The following is a 17,062-nucleotide window of genomic DNA, read 5'->3' on the forward strand; positions in this document are numbered from 1 at the left end:
ATTTAACCAATATTTGGTATATACAGTTTAAATATCTTTTATTAGCATTTAACGTCCTTTATTGGCATGGTCCCGTTTACTTTCTTTTACCTCATATGCCTTCTAGACAGTTGCAGTTTTTCTCTAGTTCCTATATGGAGACAGGCTTGGTTGGCCAGCACTCCCATTTATCAGCACTGGGGAATACTTTTAGAGTGGAGGCCAGGTTGATGACTGACTGATATTATTATTCAGTTTAAAAAAAAAATCCTATTAAATCCTGGCTTTTCATTTAGGTCTTCTGGGTATAGTTGCCTTGACTAAGCGCCTGTATCAGACAGATCATGCAAAGCTACTATGATTTAACTTCTCTAACTGAATGTATTTGGCAGAGTAAATTAGGAGTCAATAATTCATGCTTTAATCATAATCTTTTATTTTATATTAATTTAATGCAGTTGCTGGTTTAGTTGGTGGTGTTTGATATGTTTAATTTCTCCAAAATTGCTTATGTTTGACTGGTAGTTCACTTGTTTGATCTCTTAAAATATTTTGCCACGCACTGAGATTTTTGTAGTATCATGTAACAAATAATCTGCATTTACCTGATGAAAGAAGCATATTTCTCAATAGTTCTTCACAAATGTATTAAGTTAATCAAATTAAAAGGCAACTTGTTTGTTGACCTTTATTCATTCTGTTGGCAAGAAAATTGTGAGGTCCATATTCAGCCTCTGGCTGGATTGAAAAGATAGCCGGATAGCTTTGCTCAGATATTCAGTGGTGCAACTGCACCGCTGAAGCTCTATGCCTATTTCAAAGTTAGTTGGATACGTTTATCTGGCTAAATTAATTGGATAATGTTGAATATCGGTGGTTATCCAGCTAAGTTATCTGGATAGCTGACTCTGTCCTGGAATGCCACTGCTTTATCTGGCTAATTCTTTAGCCAGATCAAATGATAGGATGCCGAGCCGGCTCTAGGGCAAATAGCGCCAAAGGCAAAGATTGTCAATGTTGCATTCTCTCTCCCTTCCTACAGGCATCCTCTATCACAGGGGTCGGGAACCTTTTTGGCTGAGAGAGCCATGAACGCCACATATTTTAAAATGTAATTCCGTGAGAGCCATACAAGACCTACCAAATTAATTTACTAAAACCCTCTACTCTCCTGACCCCCCCAAGACCTGCCAAAAGTCCCTGGTGGTCCAGCGGGGGTCCAGGGCTCGCAGACAAATCTTTAATAAAAAAAGTAAAAATCTAACAACCCCCCCCCCAAAGATCTGCCAAAAGTCCCTGGTGGTCCAGCGGGGGTCCAGGAGCGGGCCGGGAGCGATCTCCTGAACTTGGGCTGTCGGCTGCCAGTAATCAAAATGGTGCTGACGGCCCTTTGCCCTCACTATGTCACTGGGGTCGACCAATGGCGGCGGTAGCCCCTGTGACATAGTAAGGGCAAAGGGCCGTCGGCTGCCAGTAATCAAAATGGTGTTGACGGCCCTTTGCCCTTACTATGACACAGGGGCTACCGCCGCCATTGGTCGACCCCAGTGACATAGTGAGGGCAAAGGGCACAAGAGATAACTGTTTATTTTAACAAGGATCTTCATCTGGAGATTTTATTTAAATAATTTAATTTAGCTCACTTTGAACATTTGAATGACTCTGGTATAAATATTCAAATGGTTTGTCCGGACCCTTTAGCGTTAACTGGGCAAACCCCAAGGTTTACATTTTTTCTCCTACTATCTGGTTAAATTTGGGACGTATGGTTGCCCAGACGAAATTTATCCACACCAAAGAGAAGCCGCATGGGGGTATTCCCGAGGTGTGGGCAGTACTGCCTCGACACAGATCACTGATCCAAATAACTCTTGAAACAGCAGTCCTGGTAGCTTTAGACCCAAAATTCAGCCAGTGTGGATTTGGACCAAGTATTGAGATAATGTTACCCAAAGTTGTCCGAATAACTTCACCCAGAAACGGCTGGCTGAATATTGACATCTATGAAATGGTAAATATGCATGCACGTAATAGAGCAAACCACAAATCTTTTACAGCTAACTAGGACCCAGCAGCAAATCTGAGTTATCTGCTCACCTGCTGCTCAGCAAACTTACAAGTGATAGCAGGTTATAAAAATGTGCTCCACAGTTCCTGCCAGTAGTCAGTCTAATAACAATTTAGTCTAATTTAATACATTTCTTGACTACATTTCCAGAGCAAATACTCCCTTTCTAAAGTGAGAACCTAATCTGAAATTTTGATAAGCGGTATAAAAATGTTTTAAATATGGTATTGCCTCCAGAAAGCTAGACAAGAAATGTATTTAGTTAGATAAATAGATAGATAAATAGTGATATATTTTTATTGGACTATCTATCCATCCATATACACTATATTATTTTGTTTTGGTTTTTTTTTTCTTTATATCCATGCAGAAATTAGGAAGAGACCACTCCGCTGTTGTGCCCTGGCTGTCTCTTCTGATATGGCTGCTCTTTCCTCTATGGTATTGGCACCTCTTCTTTTTGTTCTGTGCCTACATATCAAGCAGGTCATCAGTGAACCATCCTGCCATAGATAAAGAGGAGATGTGCTGGTATCAGTAAAAGGGCGAGGCCAGGTTAAAAGCTAAAGCTGTGCTCTCTGAGTATGCCTCCTTTAATGGTACAGGAATGTATAGGGAAGCAGTGATTTCAATATTGCCAACCCAGGAACACCTGCGCTTTTAAGGGGCAGATTCTTTTCATAAGAAAATTCCACACTGGGTTAAACCAAGGGTCCACCAAGCCCAGCATCCTGTTTCCAACAGTGGCCAATCCAGGCTATAAGAACCTGGCAAGAACCCAAAAACTAAGTCTATCCCATGCTACTGTTGCTAGTAATAGCAGTGGCTATTTTCTAAGTCAACTTGATCAATAGCAGGGAATGGACTTCTCCTCCAAGAACTTATCAAATCCTTTTTTAAACCCAGCTACACTAATTACACTAACCACATCCCGTGGCAACAAATTCTAGAGTTTAATTGTGCGTTGAGTGAAAAAAAACTTTCTCTGATTAGTTTTAAATGTGCCCAAAGCTAACTTCTAGGAGTGTCCCCTAGTCCTTCTATTATCTGAAAGAGTAATTAACTGATTCACATTTACCCGTTCTAGACCTCTCATGATTTTAAACACCTCTATCATATCCCCGCTCAGCCGTCTCTTCTCCTAACATCTTTAGCCTTTCCTCATAGGGGAGCAATTATATCTTTTTTGAGATGCGGCGACCAGAATTGTACACAGTATTCAAGGTGCGGTCTCACCATGGAGTCATACAGAGGCATTATGACATTTTCCGTTTTATTCACCATTCCCTTCCTAATAATTCCCAACATTCTGTTTTCTTTATTGACTGCCGCAGCACACTGAACCGACGATTTCAATGTGTTATCCACTATGACGCCTAGATCTCTTTCCTGGGTGGTAGCTCCTAATATGGAACCTAACATCGTGTAACTATAGCATGGGGGTTTTGTTTTCCCTATATGCATCACCTTGCACTTGTCCACATTAAATTTCATCTGCCATTTGGATGCCCAATTTTCCAGTCTCACAAGGTCTTCCTGCAATTTATTACAATCCACTTGTGATTTAACAACTCTGAATAATTTTGTATCATCTTCAAATTTGATTACCTCACTCATTGTATTCCTTTCTTGATCATATATAAATATATTGAAAAGCTCGGGTCCCAGTACAGATCCCTGAGGCACTCCTCTGCCCACCTCCTCCACTGAGAAAATTGTCCATTTAGTCCTACTCTCTGTTTCCTGTCTCTTTTAACCAGTTTGTAATCCACAAAAGGATTATTCCATGACTTTTTTTTTTACTTTTCCTAGAAGCCTCTCTTGAGGAACTTTGTCAAATGACTTCTGAAAATCCAAACACACTACATCTACCGGTTCTACATGTTTATTAACCCCTTCAAAAGAAAGGAAGCAGATTTGTGAAGTAAGACTTGCCTTGGGTAAAGCCATGCTGACTTTGTTCCATGAAACCATGCTTTTCTATATGTTCTGCAATTTTGATCTTTAGAACACGTTCCACTATATTTCCTGGCACTGAAGTCAGGTTAACTGGTCTTTAGTTTCCCAGATTGCCCCTGGAGCCCTTTTTAAATATTGGGGGTTACATTAGCCACTCTTCAGACTTCAGTAAGCACTTGCCCAATTTACCTCACCTGCACTAGGCCTTTGTCTAGTCAGTACTGCTGCTGATAATCCCACCTGCTGATAAGCCCAGTTTGGTGGGGATCCACTAGCTCAGAGTAGGCCAAAGACTCGAACTTGCCTAGGCAAAAATCTGGATCTAGGAATGATGCCATGGCCCAGTCCAGAGGATGGTCCTGATGATGGGACCTCAGCCCAGACACAGGGCTGACACTGTGACCTGCCTGGATGCCGAGTACCAATGCCACGATCTGACCTGGAGGCCAGGTCCTGATACTGGGGACTCAGCCTAGGCTAGAGCCCAGACCAAGGCCCAATGTGATCATCCTATGAAGCCAGGTCATGATGCCTGGGCCTAGGCCAGAGCCTGAGACCAGGCCGAACACCGAGGCACAACCCAAAGGACAGGTCCTGAGGCCAAGGCCTCAGTCTGGATCCAGGCCTAACCTGTCCCAGAGGCCAGGTCCCGATGCCTGGGTCTCGGCTTAGGCCAGAGCCCAAGCCCAGGCCTGACACTATAACCCAGTCCATAGGACAGGTCCTAATGCCTGGACCTAAGCCCAGACACAGGCCCAATGCTGCGACCTGACCTTCAGGCTGGGTCTCAAAGCCTGATCCTAGGTTGGAGGCCAAGCCCAAACCTGATGCTGTAACCTGATCCGGAGGATGGATCCTGATGCTGGGGCCTCTGCATGGACCCAGGCCCAATGCTGCGATCCAATCCACAGGCTAGATCTCAAAGCCTGGGCCTTGGCCTAGGTTGGAGCCCGAATCCAGGCTCGACAGCACGACCTGACTCGGAAGCCATATTTTGATGCTGGTGCCTCAGCCTGGACCCAGGCCCAATGCCGTGATCTGCCCCAGAGGCCGAGTTACAATGCCTTGGCCTCTGTTTAGGTCTGAGCCCGAGCCCAGGTCCAATGCTGTGACAGGACACATAGGGCGAGTCCTGATGCTGGGGCCTAGGCCTGGACCAAAGCCTGATATCACAACCCAACCCAGAGGCCACATCCAGTTGAATGGGGCCTAGACCCAGGCCTGATGTTGTGACCCGTCCCAGAGGCCACATCAAGATGAATAGGGCCTAAGCCTAGACACAGCTCGATGCCAGGGCCTTGGCTCAGGATCAGGCTCAGGCCTCAGAACCCAGGGCTGGTAGCTCCTCTTCGCGGGTCCTTTTCTTTCTTCACCACTTTGGTGACAAATGACAGTATCTGCTGGGATTGTGCTGGAGTTATTTAACTCTGGCACATTCTTTCCAGCAGACAGCACCATTTTGATGTACAACATTGCTCTAGCTTCACTCCTTCTGCTTACTCCTTACATGTCCCCCACAACAACAGTGAGACCTGACTCAGCCTGCTTCCTCCTTACACATCCCCAATAACACTGGGGCTTCGCTCCTCCTGCTTCATTCTTTCACATCCCCAACATCACTAGTACAGGGCTCTGACAGCACATCCAGCAGCAGACTTCATTGTCCTATCCCAACTCCAACAACACAAGAGTCTGGCAGCACCTCAAGCACTAACCTTCCACTGCCATACACCTACACAACCACAGGGGTTTTTTTCACATCCTGATTCTTCCTGCCATATTACAAGCACCAACAATGGGGCATAACTCGATCGATTTTTCTCTACCTGCTTACCCCAATCACCATAGCCAGGTCATGATTCCACATAGTTCTTCTGCCTCCTTTTCCCCAAAAACCAGCACTGAGGCATGGCTTCACCAACTTCCCCTGCCTGCTTTGCCCCAAATTGTTGAGGTTGTTTTGATCTTGTAGACACCCAAGATGTCTACAAGATGAAAATAATTTATACTATAATAGCTTCTGATACTGGGCTTGTAGTCTAAGTTTTCAACATTCTATTTAAAAGATAAGTGGAATTTATTGTCACAGAAACAAAGATATTAATAAGAAGATTGTTGAGTTATCAATGAATATTCACTTAAATGCACATATTTAGAAAAATATTCAAAAAATTGAACAATTGACCGATGATTATGAATAAGGCTGAGTCTTAAAGTATTTCACTACATGATGAAGCCTAGTATGATGGTCACTTATACTTGAGCTTATTCTCAATAGTTCAAATTTATGCGTTTTAAAATCTAATACGTTAATTGTGGATTGAGTTGATTATACACAACGTTGTGAGTCCATTTCCAATCAACCTAGCATCAACAGGGTCAGCACACGAGGATCTTGACAGTAATGCATAAGCCTGTCATGCTGCAACCATGACCACTGTGGCCGGATGCTTCCAGCTGCAGTACACCATGTTCAGCCATATCCTCTCAGCTCATGGAATCGGACACTTTTCCAGCTTCAGCATGCCATGCTCCACCCATAACAAAACAGTCTTAGCAAGGCTCAGGATCCTTAATTTCCAATGAATTTTGCAGTCCCTGTGAATGCTATATTTTCTGCCTTCAATGGCATCTTTAAAATGCTACATGGAACTGATACTGACAACACCCCCAAACAGTTTTGGGGGTGTTACAGCTACACTTCTTTGCTGTGTTGTTCTGCTGCTAACATTCCAATTTTTAAAAATTAACAGACACCAACACAACTTATGTGCCCACTCGCTCTGTTGCTCTGTGCATATGTAAGAACTGGCAAATGCCTTTGAGCCTTGCTGCCGTATGCACATTTTACACCTTGGGGTTCTTAAGTTCTTTCTGCCACTGTACTCTCCTGTCATACTCCAGCTCCTCTACTTTGAGGTCTTCTTGCAAATCTATGCACCTCCACTATTCTTTTAAAATCTTGATACCTCTCTTTCTGATTCTTGGCCCCTTTATCTGTACCTTGGGATTTTTCCTGCTATGTTTTCTGCTTTATTACCCTTCAGGGTGCCTTAGGGTGCTGATGCCAATTTTGGTGCCTCTTGTGATACCATCAAGTGAGGATTGCCTGGTAGCATGCCTACCTGGTGTGAAGGTGGTGGATCTCACATGTCACCTAGATAAGATTTTAGACCGTGCTGGGGAGGAGCCAGCTGCCGTGGTATATGTGGGCATCAACGACATAGGAAAATGTGGGAGCAAGGTTCTAGAAGCCAAATTTAGGCTCTTGGGTAGAAAGCTGAAATCCAGACTGCCAGTGTAGCATTCTCTGAAATGCTCTCTGTTCCACGTGCATGGTCCCCAGAGGCAGGCAGAGCTCCAGAGCCTAAATGTGTGGCTGAGACGATGGTGCAGGGAAGAGATATTCAGTTTTGTAAGGAACTGGGAATCCCTTTTGGGGAAGGGGGAGTCTTTTTCGAAGGGATAGGCTCCACCTAAACCAGGGTGGAACCAGGCTGCTGGAACTAACCATTAAAAAGGAGAGATAGAGGAGCCTTTAAACTAGAACAAAGGGGAAAGCCAACAGTCGCTCAGCAGCGCATGGTTCAGAGGGAGGTATCTTCAAAGGATACTAATGAAGCATTAGAGATAGGGCATCCCAACAGTGAGGTTCCAATAATAAGAAAAGTAGTTCAAGTGCTTATAATTAAAAACTCTCTTGAGCTAAAAGATTCCAATTTATCCCTGTCAATTGTAAAGCAGAATGATGATAAAAAAAAAACAAAAAACACACTTTGAAATGTTTGAAAGCTAATGCCAGACATCTAAGAAGTAAGATGGAAGAATTAGTGTGTATAGCAGTGAATGATGACACAGACTTAATTGGCATTCTCGGAGACATGGTGGAAAAAGGATAACCAATGGGATAGTGCTATACTGGGGTACAAATTTATATCACAATGACAGAGAGGGACATCTTGGTGGTGGAGTGGCACTTTATGTCCAGGATGGCAGAGTCCAACAGGATAAAGATTCTGCATGAGTCTAAATACAACTGAATCTTTATGGGGAAGAGAATAGTGATAGGAGTATACTACCGTCCACCTGGCCAAAATGTTGACAGACAGTGAAATGCTAGGAGAAATTAGGGAAGCTAACCAAACTGGTAATGCAATAATAATGGGAGATTACAATTACCTCAATATTGACTGGGTAAGTGAAACATCAGGGCATTCTCGAGAGATAAAGTCCATGGATGTTATAAAAGACAGTTTTATGGAGCAATTGGTTCAGGAACTGACTAGAGAGGGAACAATTTTAGATCTAATTCTCAGTGGAGTGCAGGATTTGTTGAGAGAGGTTACCGTGGTGGGGCCACTTGGTAATAGTGATCATAATATGATCAAATTTAAATTAATTACTAGAAGGGGGACAGTATGTAAATCCATGACTCTAGTGCTAAACCTTCGAAAGGGGAACTTTGATAAAATGAAAAAAATGGTTAGAAAAAAAACTGAAAGGTGCAGCTACAAAGATAAAAAGAGTGCAACAAGCATGGACATTGTTTAAAAAAAAAATCCTAGAAGCACAGACCAGATGTTTTTTCCATGCATTAAGAAAGGTGGAAAGCAACATGATTACCAGCATGGTTAAAAGCTGAGAGAAGCTATTTTAGCCAAAAGATCTTCATTCAAAAATTGGAAGAAGGCTTCATCAGAAGAAAATAGGATAAATCATAAGCATTGACAAGCTAAATGTAAGACATTGGTAAGACAGGCTAAGAGAAAATTTGAAAAGAAGTTGGCTATAGAGGCAAAAACCCACAATAAAAACTTTAAAAAATATATCTGAAGCAGAAAGCCTGCAAGGGAGATGGTTGGATCGTTGGATGATCAAGGGGTTAAAGGGGCACGTAGAGAAGATAAGGCCATTACTGAAAGATTAAACTATTTCTTTGCTTCAATGTTTACTGAAGAGGATGTTGGAGAGAGAACCATTCTGGAGAAGTTTTCACAGGTGATGATTCGGATCAACTGAACTAAATCACGGTGAACTTGGAAGATGTGGTAGGCCTGATTGGCAAACTGAAGAGTAGTAAATCACCTTGACTGAAACATAGAAACATAGAAACATAGAAATGACGGCAGAAGAAGACCAAACGGCCCATCCAGTCTGCCCAGCAAGCTTCACACATTTTTTCTCTCATACTTATCTGTTTCTTTTAGCTCTTGGTTCTATTTCCCTTCCTCCCCCACCATTAATGTAGAGAGCAGTGATGGAGCTGCATCCAAGTGGATGGTATACACCCCAGTGTTCTGAAAGTACTAAAAAATGAAATTTCAGACTTATTTCAATTAATTTGTAACCTGTCATTACAATCATCTATTGTACGTGAAGAGTGGAAGATGGCCAATGTAACCCCTATATTTAAAAAGGGATCTAGGGGTGATCCAGGAAACTATAGACAGGTGAGCCTGACTTCAGTGCCGGGAAAAATTGTGGAAACTGTTATAAAGAATAAAATCAAAAAACAATTTAGATAGACATGGTTTGATGGGACACAGCCAGCATGGATTTACCTAAGGGATGTCTTGCCTCACAAATCTCTCCTACATTTTTTTTGAAGGGGTGAATAAACATGTGGACCAAGGTAACTGGCAGAGGTGGTATTTAGATTTTCGGAAGGCATTTGACATAGTTCCGCATAAGATTTCTAATAGGGTCATTTATCAAATCGTATTATGATGTTTTTGCATGCAAAAACGGCTTTAATGTACGCAATAAGCACCATAACACATGGCGTGATGCAAAGTTTTAAAAGATGAGAAGTCTGGGGTGGGATTTCAAAAAAAAGTGGGCTGGCTTCAATATTGCACAGTTTTAATGCCAAAAATAACTGCATCTTTTTTAATTGCATTAAGCTGTGCAATATGCCCATAATGCAATTTGCGGTTTTTTCACAAATTTCGTTTTGGGCATTTTTAGGCTGGGGGAGGGACAGAGATGTGGGATGAAAGAGAGTGCACCTCTGGGGTGGCATCATAGTAAGCAGCTATTTATGCCACTCAAAGATGAGATTTATAGAATGTTTTTTCACCCTAGCTTGATGGACTCTCTACCTAGGTAACATCGAGTAGGTTGAGAGAACATTGTACAGATCTAATCTTTGTGTGAGTTTCCTTACTCAGAATGACATCAAATCTTCACAAGAGTGTACTGTTCTGTTTTGCATGCAGAATGAGATGTACAAAGTGGCCCCTAACCCCTACACTACTACCTAAACCTCACCTCGAGTTTACTAGGTGGGCCTCCTATAAAGATATGAATAGCTATCTACTACAAGGGCCTTGTAGATAATCATTCTCTCTCTCTCCCCCTCTCTGTGAAATGAGCACTTTGCAGCTAGGAAAATGCAATTCTATAGATATTACCACAATGTGCGAAAAGTTAACGCACTTTGCGGTAATACCTATGTCACGTGCTAATATAGCACAAATTGCGATAAGTAGGAAATTAACGTAAAACACACCCCTTTTTCTACTGCATGCAATATTTACAGCAATTTGATAAATCTAGCTATAAGATAGCTAAAAAGTGATGGGATAGGAGATGATATCCTTTTGTGGATTGCAAACTGGTTACAAGACAGGAAATAGAGAGTAGGATTAAATGGTCAGTTTTCACAGTGGAAACAGGTAAACCGTGGAGTGCCTCAGGGATCTGTACTTGGACTAGAGCTTTTTAATATATTTATAAATGTTTTAGAAAGGGGAAGAACAAGTGAGGTGATCAAATTTGCGAATGTCACAAAATTATGCAGAGTAGTTAAATCTCAAGTGGATTGTGATGAATTGCAGGAGGACCTTGAGAGACTGGAAGATTGGGCTTCCAAACAGCATATGAAATTTAACGTGGACAAGTGGAAAATGTATGCATATAGGGAAAATGTAACCCTTGCTGTAGCTATACAATGTTAGGTTTTATCTTAGAAGTTACCACTCAGGAAAGAGAGCTAGGCGTCATAGTGGATAACAAATTGAAATTGTCTGCCCAGTGTGCTGTGGTGATCAAGAAAGCAAACAGAATGTTAGGAATTATTAAAAAGGGAATGGCAAATAAATAGTGGATGTCATAATGCCTCTGTATTGCTCCATGGTGCGACCACACTTTGAATACTGTGTGCTGTTCTGGTTATCGCATCTCAAAAAGGATATAGCTGCACTGGAGAAAGTGTAGAGAAGGGTGACCAAAATAAGGTGCATAGAAAGGCTGCCCTATGAGGAAAGGCTAAAGAAGTTAGGGCTGTTCAGTTTGGAGAAGAGATGACTGAGGGGGAATATGATAGAAGTCCTACAAAATCATGAAAGGACTTGAACAAGTTAATGTAAATCGGTTATTTTCTCTTTCTGATAATAGAAGGACCAGGGGGGTACTCCATGAAGATAGCATTTAAAACAAATTGAAGAAAATTTTTTCACTCAGTACATAGTTAAGCTCTGGAATTCATTGCCAGAGGATGTATTAGAGTGAGAGACTGAGTCCTTTCTCCCTCTTTATTTTTCAGCTCCTCCAGAGAGCGAGAGACTGTCCTAACACAGTGAGCTCTTTTTTCATGAAAAAGAAATGGAGACATCTCAATTATCTTTTGGTTTTCCATTAGTAAGAAACAAATAGTAACATTAAGACGATGGAGACGCATACACCCAGGGAACACCACTGACTAGTTTGCGGAAGATCATGGAGCGGGTTGAGGGAGATTAAATAGTTTTTCTTTGTTGATTTAAGTGTAAGTTAGAAGGTTGAAGAGGAGAACAAGAAAGAAGAACTGGCCAGCACTGACAGAGTAGAGAAGAAACTGCAGATACATTTTCCATTAAAAGGAAAAACATTAGCAAACACAGCCAGGCCCTGGGCATACAAACAGACAGACATTTAGACATAGACAAAAGATAATTATAGTGGAATGATGAATCACGAAAAAAAAGAGTGGGAGGGCAATAGTATGCACCCAGCCTGTTATGGTTTTGAGGTGTTTGAGTGGATTTTTGGGTAGTGAGGGAGATGACCATGCCTACGGGGAGGAGCCCCGTGGGGAGCCACAGTACTGGGCTAGACTCAGGATGCACAAACAGAGTTTTGTCTTAATTGTACAGCTGATGTATACCTCCAGAGATGGCAGTAGTGAGTAGATCCCAAGATAGCAGTCTAGGGACCCTCGGCAAAGGGAACCCATCTCACCATGATGGTATAGGGGTATCCAGGTGTAGGTTTCCCAGCACGGCAGAGCTGTAGATGAGACAGACTGAGAATTAGATTACTCACTAGATAGCTGTAAGGTTGATGATTCCACCAGGCAGAAGTCAATGGTAACAGGCAGGGAGAGCAGGCCCTCGAGGAGCGAGTACCTGATCCCACTAAGGAACTTTAAAGAAGCAGAGGGCCCCCAAGGAGCAAGTACCCAGGTTAGAATATACCCCGAAGGGCAGAGAAGGCTTCTAGTGGCAGCAAGAAAGTTGCAGAGTAGCTTAGACCGGACAAGTCCAATCCGTGCTAACTCAATGAGCTAGCAAACGAGTGTAGGCTAAATACTCAGATGGCTATTTATAATGTGCGCATTCATGCATATATGTTATAAAATGGCTGTGTTCATGGGTGCAGGCCCCAAAACACGCACACATGTACGCCTATGCACCGATTTAAAAGTGACCATCAAAATTTGTACATACTGTTGGATAAAGAAGTTGCTTTAGAATTGCAAACATGTCTGTCTATTGGCCAGGGTTGAGAAGCTGAAGGAAGTGGGGAAGAGTTTACTGTACAAGTTTTATAGTTGGTTATATGGAGTCAAGCAATGGCTAAAACAACTTAATTGGTGCTGTGCGTTATAGATCATTTACTGACCATAATAGAAACAGTGAGTGATTTATTGAAAGAGGCTTTTCAAAATATATACCAGTTCATATAGCTTTTTAACATTTCATTGATTTGAAGGGATTGCTGCCATTAAAAAAAAAAAAAAGCTGGCTGCAGGACATCATTTCTCTTCTACATGATTTTGTTATTTTTGTATTAGTTTATATTTTCAATGTGAATGGATAGCCATGCAATTTCCCGCATCCCCTTAAACTAAAATAAGAAGTGCTGTGCTGGGTTAGAGCAATGATCCATCAAGCCCAGCATCCTGTTCCTGAAAGTGGCTAATGTGGGTTACTTGGATGTATGCAGCAGATCCTAATAGGGAGATCGTTCCCTATTGCTCCCTTCCAAAAGTAAGTATCCATTTGAGGATAGCTTTCAAACAACTACATGTGATAGTATATACCATCTACAATTGTATTTTTATAGCTGTATGTTTCATGTACGCGTGCACTATAAAATACATATACCCTGCAACATACGCCTGTATGTATGTTTTCATCTGAATACATGCTACGCACTGAAAGCGAGAATTTCAATGCGATTTTCCTACCTATTTAAAAAATATATGCACATATATTTTACATAAGAAAGCAAAGTAGGACTTGTGTAAATCGGGTTTTACTTGTAAAAGTTGGCATATTTTAAAACATGCGCACGTAGTTGAAATTAACCAGTTTACCAATTAGTCCATCAGTTTGCCCAGCCCTCCAGGTTATTGAGACTCTCCTCGTTCTTCAGCCTGAGCTCACCCTCAGTTCACCCAGACCTCCCACCCAGTCAGTGCTTTACAATAAACAATTCTGATATCAGTTACACAAGATAATGAGCAGGTGTAAAATTACACAAGTTAAGTTTCCAAATATACATGTGTTTCTTTTAAAATGGCAACGTATGCACGTAGCTGTTGGACCTCCCTCAGAATGCTCCTATGCGCATGTATATGTATCCATGAAATGTAACGTACATGAATATTTTTGACATTTATAAATTAGCGATTAAGCGAAAATAGGCTACTTACGCAAGTATATGCTCATTTTTACATACGCAATTCTTTGAAAATTATCTCCCCTAGTCTACTGGGTTAATAGTTATTAGTGGACTTGTCCTCCAGAAACTTGTTCAAAACTTTTTTTATACCTAACAACTAACCTACTAGCCTTGGCCACATCCTCTGGCAACAAATTATACTCCTTAATTGTGCATTGACTAAAATATTAATTTCTTAAATGTTCTACTTTATGTATAGTAATGCATGCTGTCCTAAAAGGGATTTAGTGAAGAATGCTGGTTCATAATTGCAGAACGCAGAATTTGTGAAAGGTATAGTTATCTTTGATATGAGAGTAAGGCAAAGTTTACTATACAGATGAAATAGTGTTTCTTTTTTGCTCTTCTACATTTTATGTCAACCTTCCTAGACTCTTGAACCTCTAGGAGAAAAATAAGTGTTTTTTTTTTTTTTTTTTTTACAGTATAAACTGAAGCGTTCTCTTTTTTTCTTTTTCCTTTTACCCACTAATTTATTGGGAGTTGGTATGCATGTTTTTGAAAAGCCCAATCAAAGCTATGTGGCTATTAAAATGTGATAAAAAGATTTTGGGTTTATGCTCATCCTGAACATGTCCAGTGCATTTTCTCCACTCAGTTCCAATTGTTGGAAACATCAATCCTTTATATAATCTTCAGATACAATGAGGGTCATGTATACTGTTCAGATGGGACTGCTCTAAAAACCCAAGTATATATATAATGTTGTTACTACAAGACATGCATGGTCTCGGAGTCATCTATGATATTTTAATCATAGATGTGATTTACTTTTATTTGACAAAGTTAGGAAATGGCTTTCTGGTTTAAATTTTCTAAGCTCTAATTTGGATGACTTATTTCCTTTTAATTTCTCCATAAAATAAATGCAGCAGATATACTCTACAGCAAACCTACAGTCACATTTCTTTTACATTTGATAATGGTATGATAGTGACTTATGAGTTTTTTTCATGCTCTGATTGTAAAATGGATGCACAAATCTCTGAAAAACTGTTAATGTAACTTGTGTTCCTCATGAGGTTTTCACTAAAACCAAAGACTCATTTGCTGCAAGTGGAGTGTTGCTTCAGTGAAATATGTTGGAAGGAGTGTCGGAAAGAATATTAGAATTATTATTTTTTCATTAAGTAATTGGAAATGTTTGTTTCCATGCCCTGTTTACTGTATTGTATCTGCCCACTTAGTCATTGTTGAAAAAATGTTTTTATTCGCTGTATTGCCCCTTAAAACACTTCAGAGTTTGCTCATCTAACTTAGATTCTCTGCTCTTTTGTCTGTCATGCCTTTCATGATGGTAGCCATAATGCTGTTGTATCTTTCATCTCATACCAGCATATTTTTCACAGATGCGGATGTTGCAGTGAGTTGCTGAGCTTTGGAGCCACAGATCGAGGCGAAATAAAGAAGAATCGATCCATGCTGTTCCCTCCTGATGCCACATTGCAAAGCCTATTCCATCTCACATCCTTGAGTCGAAGGATCCTATGTGCTCATACTATGCTTTCTTGAAATCTGTTACTGTTTTGACCTCTACCAGGAGGTCATAAAATGTATCTATCTCCCTTTTTGTGAAGAAATGTTTCCTTAGGGGGTAGACAGTGACACAGAAGTAACATAAAATATTTCATGACAGAAATAGTGGGACCTATCCCCATTCCTTCATAAAGCAAGACTGTGGTTGTTAAATGAAGACCACAATTTGCAGGGCCATAAATACCAACACTTGTTTCAGTGTTTCTGTTTAATATCTCTGAGATAGGCATATTTAGTCTGAGGCTGGATATTCATACAGTAGTTCTCAAATGTCTTCAATAGAAAATATTTAGAGAAACTAGTAAGAACCCTAAAATATTTCATATTTTTTCCTTTTGTTTGATTTGGATGGTTTAAGCATATACAAGAAAAGGCCTCTGCCAGACATTTGTTTGAACATGTTAGTAGAACTGAACTTCAAGTTCAACTAATTTCCAGGTTTTATAGAATCTGCCAAGCACATCAAGCTGACAAGTTGGCTGATTCCTTATTCTCAACATTTATGTTTTGCTAATATCAGCAGGGCTACACAAACAATCATTTTGAAAAGGTCAATGGCATAAATCAAGATTTTCTATTGGCCAGATAGCAATAGTTAGCTATGAACCACTGCAATATCAATCCTACACTTTGATTTTCATAGAGGAAATAATCTAAGGTATATGATATTATTGGGCACCAAATAAAGTAGATCAATTTTTTCCTCTGCCCTTTGTACTCTCTCAGTGTCCAGTCAGATGAATCCAGAACAAATGGGTTGTGTACTCCTAGCAGCAGATGGAGATGGAGCAAGCCGACATCACAGTACATATAGCCCTGCAGTGACCTCAGCCCACCAGTATTCTCTGTCTTCAGCAGATGGTGGATGTGCATCTCCCCTTTCAGGATTGCTTCAATTTTAAGTAGGAGAATTCAGGAAATATAATTAACACCCTGCTCTCCTGCGGTGATACCAAATAGTCCCTCCCCCAGTTGAGATTGCCTGAGGTGATATTGTGGTCCCTCAGAGGTGTGCCTTGGTCAGATAGCTGGTTTTGCTGGTGTGGACTTAGCTGCCTGAGCAGCTGAAAGGCAGCGGGTGCAGGAACATGAGTGCAGCAGTGATGGCACAGGCTGTCATTGTACCCCCTTCCACCCCCCCAAGCTGGAGACTGTCTCTGTGTTCAGACAGGTAAGGCTAGTAAGTTAAAAAAAAAAAAAGCAAAAAAAAGCAATATACAGAGTTAGCGGGAGGTTTTACTGTGCAAGGCTTGTCCGGTCTCAGAGCTCGGTGCGCTGTTCTGACGTTAGTGCCTGCTCCGTGGGAGGCGAGGGATGGGAGCAGACTGGCAGGTTGAGCAGCTTTCTTAGGCCAGGCCCAGCTCCGAGGCTTTTTGCTGCACACAGTGTGGTAGGCCGTGACTGTTTTCACACGCTTTCTGAGGCTGCCCTCTACAGGCTTGTCAGTACGGTGTGTGTGTGTGTCCAGTTGTGTGCCCAGTCTTGAATTCTGCGTGCCCATGTTCAGTGCTGCCTGTTGGCAGCATGCTTATGTCGGCACACAAGAGGCACTGTGCACTTTCATTTTGGCCG

At 41.4% G+C, this 17,062-nt stretch overlaps 1 long non-coding RNA gene across 1 annotated transcript in view; it reads left to right on the forward strand.

Annotated features, from left to right (window-relative positions):
* The window catches only part of LOC115085669, a 30,137-nt gene extending 13,921 nt beyond the window's left edge, over positions 1-16,216 (forward strand). The window contains exon 4 of the long non-coding RNA XR_003854926.1: positions 15,304-16,216. This is a non-coding gene — a long non-coding RNA (uncharacterized LOC115085669). The remainder of the gene's footprint in view (positions 1-15,303) is intronic.
* Positions 16,217-17,062: the final 846 nt, after the last annotated feature.

The sequence above is a fragment of the Rhinatrema bivittatum genome, chromosome 2 (genome assembly GCF_901001135.1).
Source record: "Rhinatrema bivittatum chromosome 2, aRhiBiv1.1, whole genome shotgun sequence".
Taxonomy (NCBI): Eukaryota; Metazoa; Chordata; class Amphibia; order Gymnophiona; family Rhinatrematidae; genus Rhinatrema; species Rhinatrema bivittatum.